We start from the raw sequence: 21765 nt of genomic DNA on the forward strand, positions 1-21765 counted from the left end.
AATATTCATTGCAGTACTATTTACTATTATTATTATTATTACTATTTAATAGCCAGGTCATGGAAGCCACCTAAATGCCCATCGACAGACAAATGGATACAGAAGATGTGGTACATATGTACAATGGAATATTACTCAGCCATAAAAAGGAACAAAATTGGGTCATTTGTAGAGACATGGATGGATCTAGAGAGTGTCATACAGAGTGAAGTAAGTCAGAATGAGAAAAACAAATATCATATATTAATGCATATATGTGGAACCTAGAAAAATGGTACAGATGAACTGCTTTGCAGGGCAGAAATGGAGACAGAGATGTAGAGAATAAATGTATGGACACCAAGGTGGGGAAAGTGGCAGGAGGGGTGGTGTTGATGGGATCAATTGGGAGATTGGGATTGACATATATACAGTAATATGTATAAAATAGATAACTAATAAGAACCTGCTGTATAAAAAAATAAAATAAAATTCAAAAATTAAAAAAAAATAGCTACATCTCATTGGAATACGCAAATAATTAGTATGTGTCCTTTTGTTTATTTTGTTCTATAAATAGTGCAAAGGATGCAGAAAAAATAATAACTAGCGATTTAGAAACAGAGTTAGCAAGATGGATTATGTAAGGCAGAGTTAATTTACAGGTGGACTGGGACAGTGTGCTGCTTATCTCCAGTGGTTTTTCAAATATTAGTACTGAGTTTTGGTCAAGGTAAGGACCAATTGGCTAACTAATGGTATGTAATGAGCTATTTAAAATTAAAAACTCCGCTGGCAACACTCAGGGTAAGCTTGTTTATCAGTATCTTACACTTGGTATAACTGATTAGTACAAACTATATTATAAAATAAGAAAGGCAAATAAAAAAGAAATCATTGGTTAATAGTTATGTAAAAATGCATGGCAGCTATAGTTCTGGTTTTCTATAACTTGTAAGCCCAAGATGCTACTTCATATATTTTTCCAATAGTTATTTTATGTTCCACTTGCTCACCTCAGCCTACCAGTATGGTAACACTCTTCCCTTATTGTTGGTTCAGTATCCCCTAGGGTATGACTATGTGTTGGTATATTTTCATTAATTTGCCTTGAAAATAATGTGCAAACCAGCTTCCTTCAACACAAACCGCTTTTGTTTTGTTATATCTTTACTTACTGCTTCTGCCAATTTGTCCATTTATATTATTCAAATACATCAATTATTGGTATGTGAGGCCGCTGTTCTCTTCTGTGGGGATATGTTCTTTCATTTCATCAATTTAATCTTTTTTCCTTTTACCCTGCATTCCTTACTATTATTTTCTTATAGATTGCCTATAATACTGCTTGTATTTTGTATATGCTCACATATTCTCTGTAGGTCAAGAGGCTTTGATTTTATTTACATTTTTCATTCAGTTCTTTTTTTTAATAAATTTATTTATTTATTTATTTATTTTTGGCTGCATTGGGTCTTCATTGCTGCACATGGGCTTTCTCTAGTTGCAGCGAGTGGAGGCTACTCTTCATTGTGGTGCATGGGCTTCTCATTGCAGTGGCTTGTCTTGTGAAGCACGGGCTCTAGGTGTGCGGACTTCAGTAGTTGTGGCACGCGGACTCAGTAGTTGTGGCTCACAGGCTCTAGAGCATAGGCTTAGTAGTTGTAGCACACAGGCTTAGTTGCTCCCTGGCATGTGGGATCTTCCTGGATCAGGAAGATGTCCCCTGCATTAGCAGGTGGATTTTTAACCACTGTGCCACCAGGGAAGCCTCATTCAGTTTTTATTTCAGGCTGCCTTCTAATCATCCTTTATTTCATTTCAGGCTATTAGGTTATATGATTTTAAATATTTAATCATATCACTACTTTAAACAATATTTTACCAAATATTATAATGTTTCCATTTTTCACATTTCTTATAAAAATTATTTTCTAAAAATACTACAGATAAAATTTAGATTAAGTAACTTGTATATTATCCATAGTGAGCTCATCATGTGAAAAATGCAGAATGTAAGAGGTAAATGCTTTATTTATACAACACAGGGCACGTGTTTTCCTTTTGATGTATTGTTCTTTGGGATTATAATCTAAATCTTTAAATTTATATTGAAGTCTCTAATTGATAACAAAGATAACCATTTTACCAGCATAGATAGATCAAATAAATACAAATCTGTCATTTGGGGATGGGATTGGGAAATTCAACATTGGTTATTTGCCTCCAAAGATTACCAAAACAAGAGATGAGTTTGGAAAGAGATATTTAGTCAGACCTTCCTTCCTTCCCTCCCTCCTTCCTTTTTTCCTTCCTTCTTTCCTTCTTAAAACTCAATCCACATAGATTATTCAAGAATTTAATCCTTACGTAAACACTGAGAATCCTTTCTTTTTTCTCTACTTCCCAAGTACACAAGATCTCTATGTGAAAAAGCATACACAGACACCTACCCTGTTCCAAGCAGCATTGCAATTTTGGAAGTAATATCTCCTGAATGTATGAAGTAAAGAGAGATATGACCAAAAGAAATATGCACTGAAAAAAATAATGGGGTGTAATTTGTATGGGAGGTAGAAACACCACTATGTTTTAATATCCAAATCATTTCACAATGCCAGACCAGATTTTAGGAATGGGGGACTAAATTTCTCCCCATTAAAGGGAGAATTACATGGGAATAGAATTCCCATGTGGGGAGGAATTTATAGTTATTTTCACAGTATACCATATCATTATGCCATTTTTCTTCAACAATTACTTTCTCATAGCATGTCAACTAAATTAGATTGATTTTAAAAGAATTAGAATTTAAATCAATTTTAAAAGTTTGAAAAAATAAATTCTTCCTCTTGGCATTGACTTCATACCAAAATGTTATGTTAAAATTATTAATTTGTCCCTAATGACAATATATCCTAACTGTAGGGAAAGTAAACCAATAATATTTTAATCTAAATTTGTATAGTGGTAAACATCATTGTGCGATTGTTTTCAATTTAAATTTAATGCTCATAGATGGCTTCTGGGTCTTAGTAAAATTCTTGAGGAATAAGGTAAGATTTTTGAATGCATATGCATTTTCTGAGTTGATGGTCTACAGTCAATCAGATTCTTGAGTCTCCTACACAAACAGAGCACACAAGTGTTATAAGGAATATTTTTACTCCTTGAGAAAAATTCAAATTTATTTGAACATCAGTTGATTCATAATTTATATGTAGGTTTTAGCTTTTACCACAATTTGGGTGACTCATACCTTTAATTGATCATTTGTTTGCAGTTACCAATACCCTACTTACTGAATAAGCAAATTATTAAAAATATTTTAAAATTCTGAAAAAGGTATTTTGATAGTAGCAGACTGATATATTATGACTAATACAACGTCTACTTAAAGGGCATTGTATTCTTGGCTTCCTATCTGATGACAGATAGAGAGTTTCTCCTGAACTAAAAGATTGATCAAGATCTGCATTACATTAGAGCTTTAAATTGTAAAGAATCAAAGTCTGATGGTAGATGGCACACCTGCTGAGGAATTCAAGGGTACTGATGAGATAATACCGAAGTGACAAGAGTCTTTTTGCTCTACATATGTAATAGTTGATATGAAGAGATTTCAGAACTGCTGTTGGCATTATTATCTTTGTGATAAAAAGGTGAATGTTCTAACTGTCTCTGTGGTTATCTGCCAATTATCTTGAAATTGAGAAAGGGAAAAACAAGTGAAAATGAATACCATGTATAATCCCTAAATTTAGATCTTAACTATATTTAAATAGTACAATTTAGTCAAACCACAGTTTTCACAAACTATCAAACCCATGTGAAAATTTTAATGAGTAGAATCACATAAATTAAAAAAAATAAAACAGGAGAGACATATGACAATTATGAATACCTCATGGTGAATCCTATTTTTATAGTAATGAAAATTAGTTACACTATATGTTTGTGCACCTGCCTTTTTAAATATCTTCAAAAATTTTATAGAATGTAGGAAACATACAGAAACATATAGAGGATTTCCTGGTATTGGAGGAACTTGAATGCACTAACTTTATTGCACTTTAAATGTGTACTAAGATTGCAGTGCTGAAGCAAGTATAAATATGTAGTATAATTCTATTTAAAAAAATACATGTGAATTCCAAAGGCATGTTAGGGCTGAGTACCAGTGTTAGGTATGAGTACCAGTGCCTGTGAAAGACCATTGTTAAATAGTTGGGAATTTTGTGAGCCAGCTAATTTTGTGTTGATTGATTGCAATTCGGTTTGTTAGGGGTATTTTTACCATGGGAATAGCAAATGCCACAGATCAGTGTTTGTTTTTTCCCCCGGAGAAGGTTAATAACATTTACCAGCACATCACTGCTTGTAAATAAATCTTTGAAACATGTTATATGCCTTTTAAACACTTTCCTTCAGTCTCCACTATTCCTCTCTCTCTTGATTTTTGTGAGGTGTTTTTAATTTAAAAATTCATAATCATACTAAAGTACATATATTTTAAAAAATTTTAGGCAAATATAACAAGTACACAAATTAAAATGTATTCTTTAATATCAGATGAAAATATGTGGAAATACACAATAACTTTAATTCTTTTTCAGTCATTTATTTCTGATGCTTCTGTAACAGAAATGATAGAAATCCAAGTGACTAGTCACCAGCTTTGTAAACAGGAGCAAATTATGGAAAAATTGACCAGGTTACAATAAGAAAGACACTATTTCTCATACTTAAAATGGAAAAAATATTACATATCTGAAATACCCCTGGTGAGAAATATCTCACCTCCATAAATATTCATGTGCTCTGTAGTCTCTAACTTGTATAGTTTCATTATTGCTGGTCCACTGATGTAAGAATTTCTTTCAGATACAATTTTACCATTTATTCTGCAAGCTCAGACAGTGTCATGACAAAAAAAAAAAAGGATGTATATTTATATAATCAAAACTACGGCTTCTCGTAGTATTGCATAGCAAGGAAAACAAGATTTTCTAGCAAAACAAACCAATCCATATATGGTATATTTTTATAATTTCTTGATTTGTTTTTCTAATATTTTGTCTAAGATATTTGCATATAGCTTCATAGTATCATTGACAGTTTATACTTTTTTCCTGAAAAAAAATTTTTCCCCACATGTACAACAGTTTATGAATATTTGAGATAATCTGTTTTTAGATTGTATGTTATTGCCTTTAAAGACATATATGTCTTGTCCTTTCTTAATTGAAATTTTTAAAGTCCCATTCGATTTCTTTGTCGTTATGGAAATTTTTGTTTGATTCATTATTGAGACAGACATGTTAAATAATAGTTTTCTTGAATTTTACTATTTTCATCTAAATTTTAATAGTAGTTATTACATAATCACTGTCTTCTCAATTGTATGCAGAGTTAGATATATCTCTCCTTAATACCTGTTACCTTAAAAAACCTATACCATCTTGCTAAATGCAGTTTAATAGAACATGAGGAATGTCAGCAATACATAAAAGGCAGAATAAGAATTATAATTTGAAAAATATTTTAATAAGAATATGCACTTTAAGTATACTCTTGGAATTTGTTTTAAGTTCATATGGGAATTCAGAGATGGAAACATTTCAATATTTTGTGCAATAAGAAATAAAAAAGAGAAAATGTATATTTCCCCCCCCCGAAAAAAAAAATTTCAGTAGCAGTCATCTGAGCATCAGATGGGCTTGTGTGATAGTTATTTGAGGGAGACCAATTTAACTTTCCAACATGATATATTTTTCTGCCATTATACTTGTATTTTGTCTTCCATCAAAATAGTACCGTTCCTATTTTATTTGCCCTTGGATTTCTTGAAATTTATTTTCTCATGCAACTTCCTTTGATTGAATACATCTCTCTTTATATTTCTATGATGTATAGACATGTTCCATTATCACCTTAGTTTACCTAAGCCTCCATCCATGTGATATTATTTATTCTTCTTAGTTCCCATCATACTCTGCTATACAAAATAGATTATTTATTTTACCCCTATATTCTCCCCACATGAGTGTACTCAGATTAAAGCATCATCAAATTATAAATTTATATTGCTAGGGGTATAGTACACTGTTCTCTGTAATGCTATTTCAAGGTCAACTTATTTAAGGAACTTAAGGACTTTGGAAATAATAGGTGACAAATGTATATTTTTATATTTAGGTAAATTTTTTCCTTTTATTACTTATCTGGTCAGTACTTAATGATAAAATGATAATTTTGTTCTGTGACAAGAACTTATTCACAACTTATTCACAAAAGTACCTTAAAATGAAGCTAATCATTAATGAAAGATACTTTAAAATTTCATGATATGGTATAAGAGTCTTTGACAATAATTATTTAAACAAAGCCAAAAAAAATGATTCAAAAGCAACAACATAAACATCCCATATATCGTGAACTAATTCTTATTTTTGTCATACTTTTGTTGTGGAATGTAAAATATTTTTACTGTGACTGGGTTTATCTGACCTCTAATTCACCCACCAAAATTTAGGCAACCATCATAACATAAAGTAAGGGATGTTAAAAGACAATGATTGATATATCTTTACAGTAGAATTCCAAGATGTTTATCCTTCTCAAAGTAAGTCTTTTTTTTTCCCTCTGCAATAAAATAATACATTCCCTGTCAGAAAAGAAAAATGTACTTTTCAGAATTACTCAAAAAACATAACCCTGTGGGAAAAACACAGTTAAGCTATATGCTGATTTATTTTCTGTGTCTGAAATTATGATGTAATATAATTTTTTAAAAAGCACTTTCAGCTAATCAATAAATCATTTAAAAATACTCTAATAAATATATAATCCAGTTAAAATTAGTACAAAATATGATGTGATCATTGATACAACATGAAAAGAAAGTCAATGCAATTGAAATTTTGGAAGTATCAATACATATATTTCTTGAGGTAGATTATGCTCTCTGGGTGATTATTTTATGCTTTGTATTATTTTATGCTTTGTCCTTTTCTTTTGACTTACAAATAATTATCAGAAAAATGTGTATCTACTACTTAAGAACAGAATTATATACATATATAATATATATGTATATAAATATATATATATTATATATATACATATATTTTCCATGGGATCTCCCCATTTGTTCTGTGTTTTCTATTTTTGGCTGACAATAATTAATCCCTATATGCATGCCAAATTAATGGTCCTAGATTATTACTAAATAACCATACTAGTTATCAAAGAATAAACTGGAAGCACACTTATGAAAGTTGACAATGACTACTATTGATTAAATATTAGATAAGAATGTTTTCATTTTTCCTATAAATTGACAGTTTTAATTAACAAAATGATTGAATATATAGCAACAGCTATGTTTATAGGCAAAATTGTATTTCATGAAATTACAAATATACTCATGGGTATATACAATTCTATCCGCCCCCACCTACTGTCTGCAATCTTCAGCATTGTCTATACTCTCAATTTTTATAACCACTTTTCCCCTTATCCCTTGAGTCCATTGTATAGTCAGTCTTGATTCTAAAACATAAATGAATCATGTTTTTTAAGGTCATCAATGACTTCCATCTTTCCAAATTCGATGGCTATTTCTCAGTCCTTTTTATTTTTCTCTTCATCTTGAAAACAGTTCTTCACTTGACTTTAGGGCAGCCTATACTCCTGCTCTCCATGCTAACGCAATGGCCATTTTGCCTCAGTTTTCTTTGCTGGGTCTCCCCTTTAAAGTCTTTAAGTACTAGAGGAAGTCAGGATTCAATCCATGTGCTTCTTTTATTCTCTGTCCATACTAGCTTCCTAGGTGATTTTATTTATGTGCTTTAATATGGCTTTGAGATGTGTCTGGAATCCAAACTTGGACAAGAATTGCATCTCAAACATAATATGTTTAAATTCATATATTTGTTCCCCTACCAGTCAGTTTCTTCTTCTTATTCTCATATCAGTATCTGCAAATGGGAATTGACACATATTACATTTATTTAATGATTCACATTTAATAAAGTATTCTGGGTCTCTCTCTCTATATATAAATATGGTGTTATGCACTTAAAAATCTAAGAAGGTATGTGAGAAGATGTGTTGATTAGCTTGATTGTAGTAATCATTTCACTAAGTATATGAATAACAAATCATTATTTGTATACCTTAAATATACACAATTCTTATTTTTAAAAGTTTTATCTTAAAAAAAATCTAAAGGTAGATCTCATGGTAAGTGTTCTGACCACAAAACAGAACCAAAAGAAGCAAACAAGCAAAAAACAAACAGAAAAATCAAAAAGACATGAGAAAATTTTTGGAGGTGTTGGCTATGTTTATTACCTAGATTGTGGTGATGGCATCATGAGTATATGTATATGTCCAAACTCACCAAATTGTATACCTTAATATGTGAAGTTTTAAAAATATCAATTATAACCTCAATAAGTCTGTAAAAAAAACGCCACAAAAACAAACAAAAAATACCTTTTAGATTACATGATATGTACTCCTTCCTTCTAAGAGAAGATAATAACAGTTTTCTAAGGATACTTTTCACTTACCATTATTATTCTAAGTAAACTAATTATATTAATCATTCAATAAACTTCCCATAAATCAAGTTCATGAAAAAGTCTAGTTAATACAAGGTTTGAAAATTATGAAAAGATTATAGTCTCCTGGAATCTTGGTAGTGAGGAAGTCACAGGGAATATCAGTCTTAAAGCACATATACAATACATTTGTGGATGTGAATTTTACAGAATGGCTTCCTCAGAGACTATGCCCAGACTCTTCTCCTTACTCAGTTACCAAAATGGCAACCCCACTATCTACTGTATCCTTGAAAATAAATATTGATATTTCATGTCTGTGAAACACTTAAGTGCTCAATCCATGTTAATATATTAAGCAGCTAGTACATGATCAATTCTTTATAATGTATAACATTATGTATAATGTATAACATGCATAAGCATCTTGTAAGTACTCTGAGTCACTAATTCCAACAGTGTATTAAGTGGTATTACACATCAGTTTTCATGGGACTCTACAATAGACATTCTATTACCAACTTAGGAATACAGTATTTTACTCAGGAAGAAAAGACTACATATGATCTGTATTATACAGACACAGACACAGACACTAGGGAGAGTACCAGAAAGAAGGATGGATGAGGTTAGGGAAAGCTTCGAAGCAAAGCAAACAATATATCAAGTTACAATTTGAACTAGTAAGAAAGCATCCAGCACTTTTTAGAATAAATGTGTGGTTACTATCCCTATAGAAAGGGATAGATAATTATTATGAAGAATCTGCTCCAGGGAAATTGCCCATAGCTATTCAGAGAAATTTGAAAGAAGAGCTCTGAAGCAGATAAGGGACAACATCTACAGACATTGTAAAGCAAAAATGTTGTGCTATCTAGAAAAAAGATAGCTGAACCTGGGAAAATAGGAACTAGGAGTAGACATTTTTGTTGTTGTTTTACTGAAAATGAATTATGCAAACTTAATGCAAGCTTGCATTTTTGGTAAACAAGGTGTCCATTAAACACCTTGACTATCAGTCCATTGTTGAGTGACTTTTGTGTTAATAGAAATACTATTATCAGAACAAATCTTAAAAAAAAAAAAAAAAGCCAGGATATGACGTGCATTAGTTTGAAGGGCCACAATGGTGTGGTCAGAGTCAGCTGATGATAACCTGAGAAACTCAACAATGCTAAGGCACCACAGATGCACCAGAATGGGTATATCACACGTTTATGCAGTTAATCAGTCTGTAGCAGGTGGGGATCATTCCTTGTACAATGTGGTCTCTCCCATTGCAAGTTAAACAGGCCAGCTTTTGGCAGGGGAACAAGTTTAAATTGGAGTGGCAGCCTCTGCATTATAAACATAGAGTGTCACACTGGGCTGTTTACTCTTGGTGCTTTGGGGATAGGGTGCTTGTCCACAAGCATATAACACACCAATTCCTACTATATGTTCAGATGTAGCAGCAACAAAATCAGTATGTTGAATCGGCTCATAGTGCCCAACCTACAGACCATGCTCTCTGCCCTCCCCTCCTGTGAACTGTGCACAAAATCCATCAGTTGAATCTGGGTGTCTCCTCTACCTACAGGGCAAGGCTGGATGATGACTCCATGCCTATATCTAATAGAGCCAGAAAGTTGCGGTGCCTCCTCACACCAGGTCCCCAGGATACTCAGCTAGGTACAATGGTCTTCAGTCCTCACTGGGATTGGAAGACTTCATCCTTACCTCTAACTATGTTTTTCCTTAAAGCAAATGAGGTCAGGATAGAAGGCTAGGGAGGGTGTAGAGAGAGACAGCAACTCCACAACAGTAAGCAAGGCACATTTACTTTCATTTTCAAGCAGTATGACAGCTGCTCACAGTTGCCCCAAACAGATTTTTAATTTGAAGTTATGTATCAGCTTCGGACACTCCCTCACTCAGCAGCCGCAGCCATATTGCTTTCTGGGTGGGCTTGCCTCTTTGTTGACACATCCCTTTGCTGCTTTGTGATAACATTCCTTCTTCCTCTCACCCAAGGGAGAATAAACAAAAATCAAAATAATATTTGGGCAGCTTGTTTCTTTTTCTTTCTTTTAGTGTGGTAAGAACACTTAACATGAGATCTATCCTGTTAACAAATTTCAAGTGTGTAATACATTATTGTCAACTGCAGGCACAATGCTGAACAGCAGATCTCTAGAACTTATTCATCTTACTTAACTGAAACTTTATGCCCAGTGAGTGGTACCTCCCCATTTCCCCCTCCCTCCAGCCCTTGGCAACCACCATTCTACTCTTTGATCTTATGATTTTAACTATTTTAGATACCTCATATATGTGGAATCATGCAGTATTTGTCTTTCTGTGACTGGCTCTTTTCACCTAGTATGATGTTCTCATGGTTCATCTATACTGTCACATATTGCAGTATTTCCTTTTTTTTAAAAGGCTGAATAGTTTCCATTGTATGTATATGCCATATTTCTTTATTAATTCATCTGTCAATGGACATTTGTTTCCACATCTTGGCTATTGTGAATTGTACTGCAGTGATCATGGGAGTGCTACTATCTCTCTGAGATCCTCATTTAAATTCTTCTGGATAAATGACAGAACACTGTTGATGAGAATACAAAATGGTACAGCTGCTATGGAATATGGTATGGTGATGACTCAAAACATTAAAAACAGAACTGCCATATGATCTTGCAATCCCACTTCTGGGTATTTACTCAAAAGCATCATGAAGCTTGTTTCAATTTTCCCTGTTTTCTCTTAGCCTTTGAACGTTTATTAATAGATAGGATGCTTGCCTTTCAGTCGGAGTTTTCAATATCTTCATCACTTGCCACAAGAGTTAGACAGTTTGGTATAAAGTCCTAGTGGATCTTCTTATATGCCCTAACCTGGCCTGTGGGGAGCCTTTTATTTTCTTTTTCAGAAGCCATGTCTCTATAAGCATACCCTCTTCATCACCAAAAACTGTCAAGAACTGTAATGGGTTCCAAATTTTACCCTACTTTCAAGCTAACATTAGGCCATCACAGTTTTATGGGTATAGAAAATGACTGAAGACTCCTATGTCAGAGGCAAAGACTTTTTATCCCTCGTGACTCAGCAAGCAGCATGAGCCTCATGTTCAGAGTGATACCACTTGCTCCTGAATTCCTGTGGGAATGATGATACAAAGGTGACCTAAGTGATTCTGTAGAATAGCTGAGGAATCCTAAACTGCAGAAACCCCGATATTTTATAAGGGTTTGCAAGCAAATTTGTCACTCTTCGCCTCTAAGGGAGACATTGTCTTTATTATGCTAGACGGCAAACAAATCTGATCTCTGCCTTGGAGGTGACTATCTCTGACCTCCAAGGCTGTTTGCTATGCTGACATCCTTGAAAAGATCAAGACTCAGTCCCTCTGCTTGCAAGACGAGGAAATGTGAGAGACTGAAGGAGTATTGTCCTAACACAAGAGCCATCTCACAAAAAGACACACTCTTCGCTATATAACCCATTAAGGGATCCCAGGAAAGGAATAAAGATCTGGCCATTTTAGCCCACCAAGTAAAATCTCTAACAAGCCATGTATGATTTAGGACTCCCTGTGGAATGGGCCAAGGCTTTATTAGGCCTCCATCATGGTTCACCTCCTCCCTTCACTGAATCACACGTTCTCCCTTCCTCTTTTCAGATGTTGATCCCTAATCTCTAATCCATATGTAATGCTATAATCCATGTTCCATGTCTGCTTCTAGAAATCTCATGCTGTGTCATAGCTATAGGCCTTTGAGTCTACGTGCTCCACTGAATTAAGTCTATTACCACTCCACCATCCACCTTCTATTTTTTCAGAATTCTAATGTATCACTTATTTCTTATTTTTTTCTCTCTAGGTAATTTGCTCTTGAATTGTAATATATTTTTCCACTCCTTGTTGACTCTTTTCCTGTTGTTATTATCTGTTTGAAGAGACAAATAGTGAGTATAATTGACTGCCATATTTAACTGAATATTTCAGGCCTAATTTTAGTTTTAATGTATTTTTTTTCAAAGTCTTCTTAACTTTTCTATATTACTTCACATAAAAAAGGCTTTCTTTAAGTCAGAAGTAAAATAAATATATAATATTTATTGTTATTTTCAACAAATAAATATCTTTCAAGGCTATTTTCTTCTTTCCTTTTGTGGGGGTCTACTCCTCGTATACTATAAATTAAATGAATTGATTTATATTTGTTTTCTTTCTTTTTTTTCCTATATTATTTGTCCGTTTTATTTTGTGCTGTGTTCCCTGGCTGTGCTAGCAGATTCCTTAGGTCATGCTTATCATTAGAAGAATAAGCCCACATTCAGGGGAATCTGGCCTTACTGAACCCTGGTGTAGCTACTGAGGCCTGAGGCTTTATGCTTTAAGAGTTGCCTGAGATGCAACTACCTCAAACACTAACCTGCATTCATGAAAATGCAACAAAACTAAACTTTAGAAACGGGATTTTCATTCACATTCTCTGAAATTTTATGTTAAAAACTATTTGTAAAGTAGCATTTAAATCCAGCTAAAAATATATCATTTCAAATAACAGCTGTAATTCATTTATGGTTTTTAAAAAATTTACATACCCTTAATTCCAAACTGTGGAAATATATATATGTATATCTCACAGTACCTGACTGTAATATATATATTATATGTTAAAATATATATTATATATTATATATAAACACACTGTAATATATACAATAATATATATATATACAACATATATCAATAAAATTGATACTGAACCATTATATAATTAAAGTACTTGCACAAATTACACAAACATCTTACTGATTCGTTTGGTAGTTTCCTTGTGATAATCCTTACATGTTAATTTTTTTAAAATATGTCTCAGGGATTATCTTCCTATTTATGTTTAAATTATTCAAATCTCTCTACTGCCAATTTATTATTGACAATAAAAACAAAATGGTAATTTAACATTAATAGCATCATTTTTGTATTGAAATAATTTACAGTTAAAATTCTGTTTACTTCTTGAAACTACATTTTGCAATGAATAGAAACTATTCAATTAATAAAAAAAGTATGCTTTTGCTCACTATTTTGTGCATGGTGGGTGAACAAAGATTTGCTTGTGCTAGTGTCCAAAGTACAAGAAGGACTCTTAATCATGTTAATATAAAACAAGAAATAATGTCTTATTGAAATAGTTTAGTTTGAACTATAAAGCAGAGAACTACAAGCTATCTTTAGATAACTGGTAAAAAGCAAATAATCAAAAATTTGCTGACAAAAAAATTACTAAGATCAAAAACATTATGACTTATCAGCCTCATATTAATTTGGCTCCAAGATTTAATGTAAAAATATACATAGTCATAAATTGTTATAACTCTGAAATTTTATTGTCAACAGTTGCAATTAATAATACATTGATTACTTTCATTTCAAATATATATAAAATTTGTAATGTCTTGAAAATGTAATGCCACAAAAATTCTCACATTATCTTACTTATGTGTATGATCATGGTAGATACTACAGGAACCCATTTTACCTATATCTTCTAGCTGAAGTTCTAAGTAGGTAACTCTGCCAGAGTGTAGTGAAATTACCATGTTCTTCTTAGAACAATGATGAATTTTGAAAGTCAAGTAATAAAATACAGTCTCAGGAAGGTTCCAAAGAGAAAATCTTGCACAAATAATCAGCAACATTTAGGTTCAGTAAAGAGCAATGTGAGAGTCTAAAAAAAGAAATGTCAAAATGATGGGTAAGCTCCCTAGACACCTACATGATTCCTATTTTTAGCCATTCTAAAAGAGATAAAAGCTTGCTAAGATTAGATTTCTTTTTCAGGCAGCTTTCTTTCCCTAAATGAACTGGATATTCCAGACCCTCTAAAATACATTTTAGGATTTTGTTCTTAGTGCAGTTTTCTTTGTAATGCAAATAGGGATGGGCTCATTATGGAAGTTTTCATTAATTAATAAGAGACTGGAAAGATTTTTTCTGGGAGGTATTTGGTTATTGTGTTTGTATATGCCATTTGATTTATATTTGGTCTTTATTGTAGACATAGGTCTCTTAGGCCTTGTGGTATATTTTCATTTCCATTGCTATGAACATAATTGAAAAAGAAATTAAACAGAAGCCAATAATAAACCACAGTCTTTGGTAAATAACTTAGATTCCCATTTCAATATTCTTTGTTCCTCTTATCCAATACCATTCACTTAGCAAATGAAAATTTTGCCAATATTAGAACTTTTCATCTAACATTCCAAAACCTTGCAGCCACTTTTATGGAAGTAAAGGAGATAAAACCATTAGCTTTAAAAAATGACTAACAGTAGCAGTTGGATTCAAGTGCTAATCCCAGAAATGTAGGGAACATAAACCTGGATATGAAGATACATAGGAACATTTAGTCCTTGCAGACGGGAGCTTTATTACATTTTACTACAGTGTTCATTGAAGAAATCCCTTCATCTTTTCTAATGCTACTAAACCACAATTCCCCACACTCTTGTTTATGGGAAGGTTCTTTTTTCATTGACCCTATACTCCTCCTTGCCTTCTTTTCTTATCCCACTGCTATGCTTTCCTGCCTCTATCTTTGTGCTACCATTTTCCTTCCATGTGCTTTCTGCTTACTGTTGAAAGAAAGCTGTGTAAGTAGCCTGAGAGAAAAATAATCATAATTAAAAAATCAGCAAAGGCACAGTTTAACTTGAAGAAGTATTATTTTTATTGCATAAGTAAATGCATTAAAATAACAGATATTATTTTATCTGTTGTATTATATGATCCTACTTGTTGGCCTGAGGAATTATTCCATGTATTAATCTCTGCATAATTTCTTTAGTCACTATAGGCGGTCCACACAGAAAGAGCCTAATGTGATCGTGAGACCAGTATATATGATGGTAATTTTTTTATTGACATGATTATGATTAGTATGATTATGATTAACTTTACCTATTATGATATTTATATCATATTGAGACCAATAATATGAAGGCCAGCAAAATTAAATTTCCTGTGGCACTCTGGAGCAAGGAAACAAAACAAAAAATGAGAGGTCAAAAAAGACAGGGTATGAATCAAAGTGGGATATTACTCAAACCCGAGCTGGTAGTCAAGTAGCCAGCTATTTAAACAATTAAAAAAGACAGAGTAATTTTTATTTAATGTTGTTTTATTCTAATATATATAATTGGTTTTAGCCAAAAGATGGGTTAGAAATCTAAATGATACATAATTGGTTTGAAGCAAAAGACGGGTTAGAAATCTAAATGAGCAAGGCATTTAAAAAACATAAATATTTTTGCAAATCATTTCTAAATATGAAAGTTACTAGATTGAAGAAAGCTCATCAAATATTGCAGTATGATCTTGGAATACAGTTTAAAGTGCTTCATAGGCTCTACATAGTCATTCATACAAATGGTAATTGTGAATGGAGAAAATGTAATAAGAAAACATGATTTTTCTGACGTAAAAACAGAATAAACTCAATAGATTTTAAGGAAAATGCAAGAGGAAACATTAGGAAATAAACAGTCTTGATGTTAAATATTTCTTAATAGTAGTTTTAAACTACCCTATCATCAGAAATGCAAAGTTACTAAATTCTAAAATGTAACAGTATTAACAGAAGAAAATAATGTTTCATCTAGAATATGTAACTATATTGAAATTCCCAAAAATAGTATATGGGGCTTTTATAAACAGTTTAACTTTAAACACGTTCTCTGTGAGGAAATAAGGATATAAAAATTTTGTTTGTGAGCTTTTTTTTTTTTTTTTTTAATATATTTTAACTGCAACTTACAGTATCCTGTTGCCCCTTGAAAATCCTTCCTATATTTGTGTTTCAAATGCCATACTAGGTTCCCTCCCCATTGCATTTCTTTTTTTTTTTTTTTTAATTAATTCATTATTTATTTATTTTGGGCTGTGTTGGGTCTTCTTCGTTTCTGTGCGAGGGCTTTCTCCAGTTGCGGCGATCGGGGGCCTCTCCTCATCGCGGTGCGCGGGCCTCTCACCGTCGCGGCCTCCCCCGTTGCGGAGCACAGGCTCCAGACGCGCAGGCTCAGCAGTTGTGGCTCACGGGCCTAGTTGCTCCGCGGCATGTGGGATCCTCCCAGACCAGGGCTCGAACCCGTGTCCCCCGCATTGGCAGGCAGACCCTCAACCACTGCACCACCAGGGAAGCCCTGTTTGTGAGCTTTTTAAAATCAATAATAAAAACTTTAGTACTAGAAACATATTAAAATATAAGATAAAATAATCAAAAGGGTATTACAGTAAAAAGAATTTAAAAATCTAAATATTTACTATGTTTTAAAAAAGAATAAGTCAGTATGATTGGTTGCATATGATCACAACATTGTGAACACATTTATATGGTTTTGCATTCAATTATCCAATACAAAAGAACAAAACTTCACATCTGAAGCAAATTTAATGATCTCTTGTGAATATTTTAAATACTAAAAGTGTTAAATGCCAATTATTAATTATTTATACTGATAACAAGTATGCCAAAAAACAAGATTGGCATAGAAAATAATAATTATATTAATTTTACAAAAATAACTGCCAATTATATTATTTCTCTAACAGTTATAAAATTGTACTCATATGTATATATTGCATGGTATTTTATTATCTAATTACTGTCATTTTCCACCAAAGTGGACAATAGTTATTAATATTTTACATTAAACCATTGTCTGAATTTCTCACTTTATCTTTTTTAGCTGATAAATAACTAAACATATGGATATATAACTAAACATATACAGAAAAATGGAAGCAAAGTAATATATCTGACTATTCTGTGACTATTCTGATTATAAAAGTAACTTAATATTTCCATTTAATCTAAATTCTATATAGAGTAGAAAAGTAAATAGAGTATGTCCAGCAGTATATGGAAAATATGCTTATTTGAATATTTAAAATAAAATGCTGTCCTCAAACTCATCAGAAACTAGCTGGAAAAGACATATAAGGAAATGAATTGGATAGTGGCCTATTTAGCATCTGATGTGAGCAACACTTTCATAAACGAGAGTCTAAGGGAAGTGCCTTTAGTGGGAAAACTCCCTTTTGGTTACTGCCATCTAGAGGGCTCTCACATTTGTTGGTGGCTTCCTAGACATTCCTAATTCTAATTCCGTTTGTAATTCTCTCCTACTATCCCAGCATTGTGACTTTAGTGTGATAACTAGGTCAGTCGCATTGGATTTCACATACCCATCTACAGAGCATGAGATTAGATTAATCTGTGGTTATCTGATTCCAAATCAAGAGGGACAGATAGATGGCATCAATTTGGAACCTTTTGAGCTATGGAGAACATAAAAACTGCATTTCATTTTAAATAAGAATAAGGTTGCTTGCAGCCCCAATATTTTCTGGCACAATCTAGTGAACAAGAAAGAAGATCATAACAAGAATAGAGTAAAAACTATGAGGGACATAGATATTGATCTGGAACTTGAAGAATTAGTTATAATTAAGTAGAAAGTAGTTCTATAAAATAAATTAAAGGCAACAGTACTCTCTCAGAGAAATGATACACCATGAAGTTGTATTGACTCTCTCAGAGAAATGATACACCAAGAAGTTGTACTGATTATTCGTAAAACTCATTTTGTCCCCTTAATTAATCAATATATTAAGTAATGGCTAAAAAATAATACAATGAACGATAAATTTTAAATAGTAACAATTATCTTTAAACAAAATGTTCTCAACAAAATAAAATCTTTATTAAAAAAAATACAAGCAATGGAGAGTTATCCAATTGTCTTAAGAGGCAATTAAAAGCCACAAGAACTAGAAATACACAACAATCTGAAAGTATTTTTTATTAATATGCAGTCAGATTTATGAGAGAAATAAAAAGAAAATATGAAGAATGGGAAAAAGAAGACCCAAATTGGAAAGGAAGCAAAGTTGTATAAATGAACTACAAATAATGGATAACGACTCAGTGATTAGATTAAACAATAGATTAGACACAGTGGAGGAAAGAACTAATGAAGTTAATGTTAGATCTTTAGTAATCAGCCAAAAGGAGGTTAAGATACATGTAGGAAAGAATGAGAAGATCTAACACATCTAATAATAGTTCAGAGAGGAAAGATTTAAAAAGACAATGGACTTGGGAATATAGATGAATGATCAGATTGAGGAAGCATACCAAGACCCAAGCCTATACCTAGATTCAGTCAGACCATGAAAATATATCATAACCATAATTGTATATAATATTTTTAGAGTTGTTCTCTCAAGTATTCTGAACTCTGATGAAAACATATCAGTAGAGATAATGGAGACATGTTAGGTACATCTGTTCCCATTTCTTTAGGTGCCAATCATTTTAGTAGGTGAATCACCTCATTTATGAAATATGTAATATTCCAGCACTTTATTTTATATCCAATTTTTCAACATTTCTTAAGGAACATTGTAGGACTGTGTTCAAAAAAGAGATCTACCAAAAGGTTGTAAGCACTGATTGATAAGAACTGGCAAACTGCAGACCATTACTACTGTGAAAGTGGTTCAGATTATACCTTCGTGGACTATGTGATAAAATTTATGTAGCTCCGTACTCATTGGGCTTTTCAGAACATCTCATAAAACTCTCAAGACCATGAAGTCTAATCTACATCATCCATTTTTTTAATCAAAGGAAATGCAACAGAGATAATTTAGGATAAATGAAAAAAAGGAAAAGAATTACAAGTGCAAACATCCTTTGTTTAGAAGCTAATTTTGAATTGAAAATTGGCTTCACTAATGTTTTAAGGCTCCCTAATATTTCTGTAATCTTGTTCAACTCATATTAGCTGTTTAGTTGCTATCGCTGTGTAACAAATTACTTGGACACAGTAAGTGCAAACTTTTTATTTTTTTCTTTTCTCTTTTGGAAAGGATTGTGTTGGGGAAAATGGAAGCAAAGACATATTTAGTACCTAGACTGCCAGGTTATGATAGAGACACAAAATACTCACCAAATATTTCAGTGCTTAACATTTGCCAGAGTTTATTGCAGTTAGTTTGAAGCAACCTGAATTAATGTAGCTAAAGGCTGGTGATTGTGTCACCTTCAGGCTAAGGCACATAAAACCAATGTCTGGCCTTTTTCCGCTTTCTCTGTACAGCGCCTATGGTGGCGATGACACAGTGGAACTATAATTATGAGACAGTCTGAAAGAACAGTTACTGCATGGAATAAAGTTGCTTTGTAGAATCACCAAATCTGAACTGGTTTTCTCTAATGAGAAATATTCTTTGGTTTTGTTCTGCCACTGAAATCTTAGCATTTGTCTCTTAAAGAAGTTAACATTAATTTTCCTGATTAATACAAACCTTTACAGTATTGAATCTAAAAAAATGCCCTAATTTGTCCACAGTTATGAAAAATACATAAAAATTTGATTGCAACTTAAGGTAACCAAGAATATTATCTTTATATAATGTGCATATTCTTTCTAAAGTTTTACATATATTCAAAAAATTTTGCTACATTTAGAGTCATGAATGTCCTTAAACTTTACTGCCATTTACACTTTGGAAAGAATGCAAATAAATGAAAAACAGATATACTTTGTCTTTTAAATGTTTTATTAAATAATTTCTTGTTTTATACACAAAAGTATATAATTCATAAATTGTCTGCTTAATGAATATTCTCCACTGGGCACCATCATGTCACAAGCATGCTGGTCATGGCTCAGAACATTATTCAGCACCTCAGAGCTCTCTTGTACTCCCTGCTGTCACTATCAAGCCCCAAAGATAACAAACCATTCAGATGTCATAACACTGCAGATTAGTTTTACTTGTTTTTATGTTTTATATACACATAATCATACAGTACATACTCTTTGTGCTTGGCCTCGTTTCCTCACAGTTATATTTGGGAAATGTATCCATATTTTTCAAGATTACTGTAGTTTGTTCAATTTCTAGATTTTACTTGTTTTATAACTGTTTTTCTAGATTTAGTCAATAGACACTGGGTTGAAACTAAAGAATATCTGCAGTAGGGTGGATGTCATGATTTGTTATCATGATTATATTCAAAATAATACTTTACGATATTTGATAGTAATTAAAATAAGACTACTATCCCCCTCTAATCTGAAAGATTAGAAACAACCAAATTCTAATATGTAGTAGATTATTGAAAAAAAGGTATATTCCACAAAATGTTCTATTATACAATTGTTAAAAAAAGGAAAAAGAAGTTTATAAATAAACTTATAACATACGTATGAAGTGATAGAGCATAAAAATCCAAGAAATTATTAATTTGAAAAAAAGCCTATACCTTCAATCTAAAGATATTATATTATAAAATTATAAAAATATATTATAAAAATATGTTATAAAAATATGTTATAAAAATTATAAAACTAAACTTTACTCAGTAGGATTATATTTCACAGTAACATTAGTCTACCATTACTAAAAAAGCTTTCACCATATTATAGGATGATGTTAGGAGATAATTTTCTCAATGTAGGAGAAAGAGTGACATGGATATGGAATATGGGAAGGCTAGAAAGAAGCAGAGGTGCTGTATTGGAGATGGGAATTTCAATATAAATTCATGATTTCAGTACACACAGATAAACATCTATGTATGTTCTTATAGATGCATGCATATACACATGTGCATGTATATTTCATAACTCTGTTTGCTGAAAGAACCTAGAAACAATGACTTCCAGTAGTATCAATAGCAATGGACATACCTTGACATGCTTTTGATTTCTAAATTCTATTCCTTAATAGAAATTCCAAAGTACCTTGGAGAGATGGCTGAGTTTAGATCTCAGGCAGAGAAAGTACAAGCACAAATGCCCCATCCTGTTGTGCCAAAAAGTAAGAGAGTTTTCAAAAAATTATGTGGCACTGTAAAAATGACACATGAGCTAGATTTAAGGGGCTCCACTTACTCAAATCTAGGACAAACTGAAGTTCAACGCAGATAGCAGCAGTTGAGGATTATAACCCACTGATTAAAACATAAACCCATGAGTCCATCCAGATAATAAATAAATGAGAAAAAATAAATAATAAATAGAAGATAGATAGACAGATACGTACATACATAAGAGAGAAAGAACAGCTCTCCATTACAGTAGAATACCTATTATTAAAGGACTAAGAAAGAATTACGCTAAAAACAACTTTTTTTGAAGG

The sequence above is a fragment of the Balaenoptera physalus genome (genome assembly GCF_965194825.1).
Source record: "Balaenoptera physalus genome assembly, chromosome: 18".
Classification (NCBI taxonomy): Eukaryota; Metazoa; Chordata; class Mammalia; order Artiodactyla; family Balaenopteridae; genus Balaenoptera; species Balaenoptera physalus.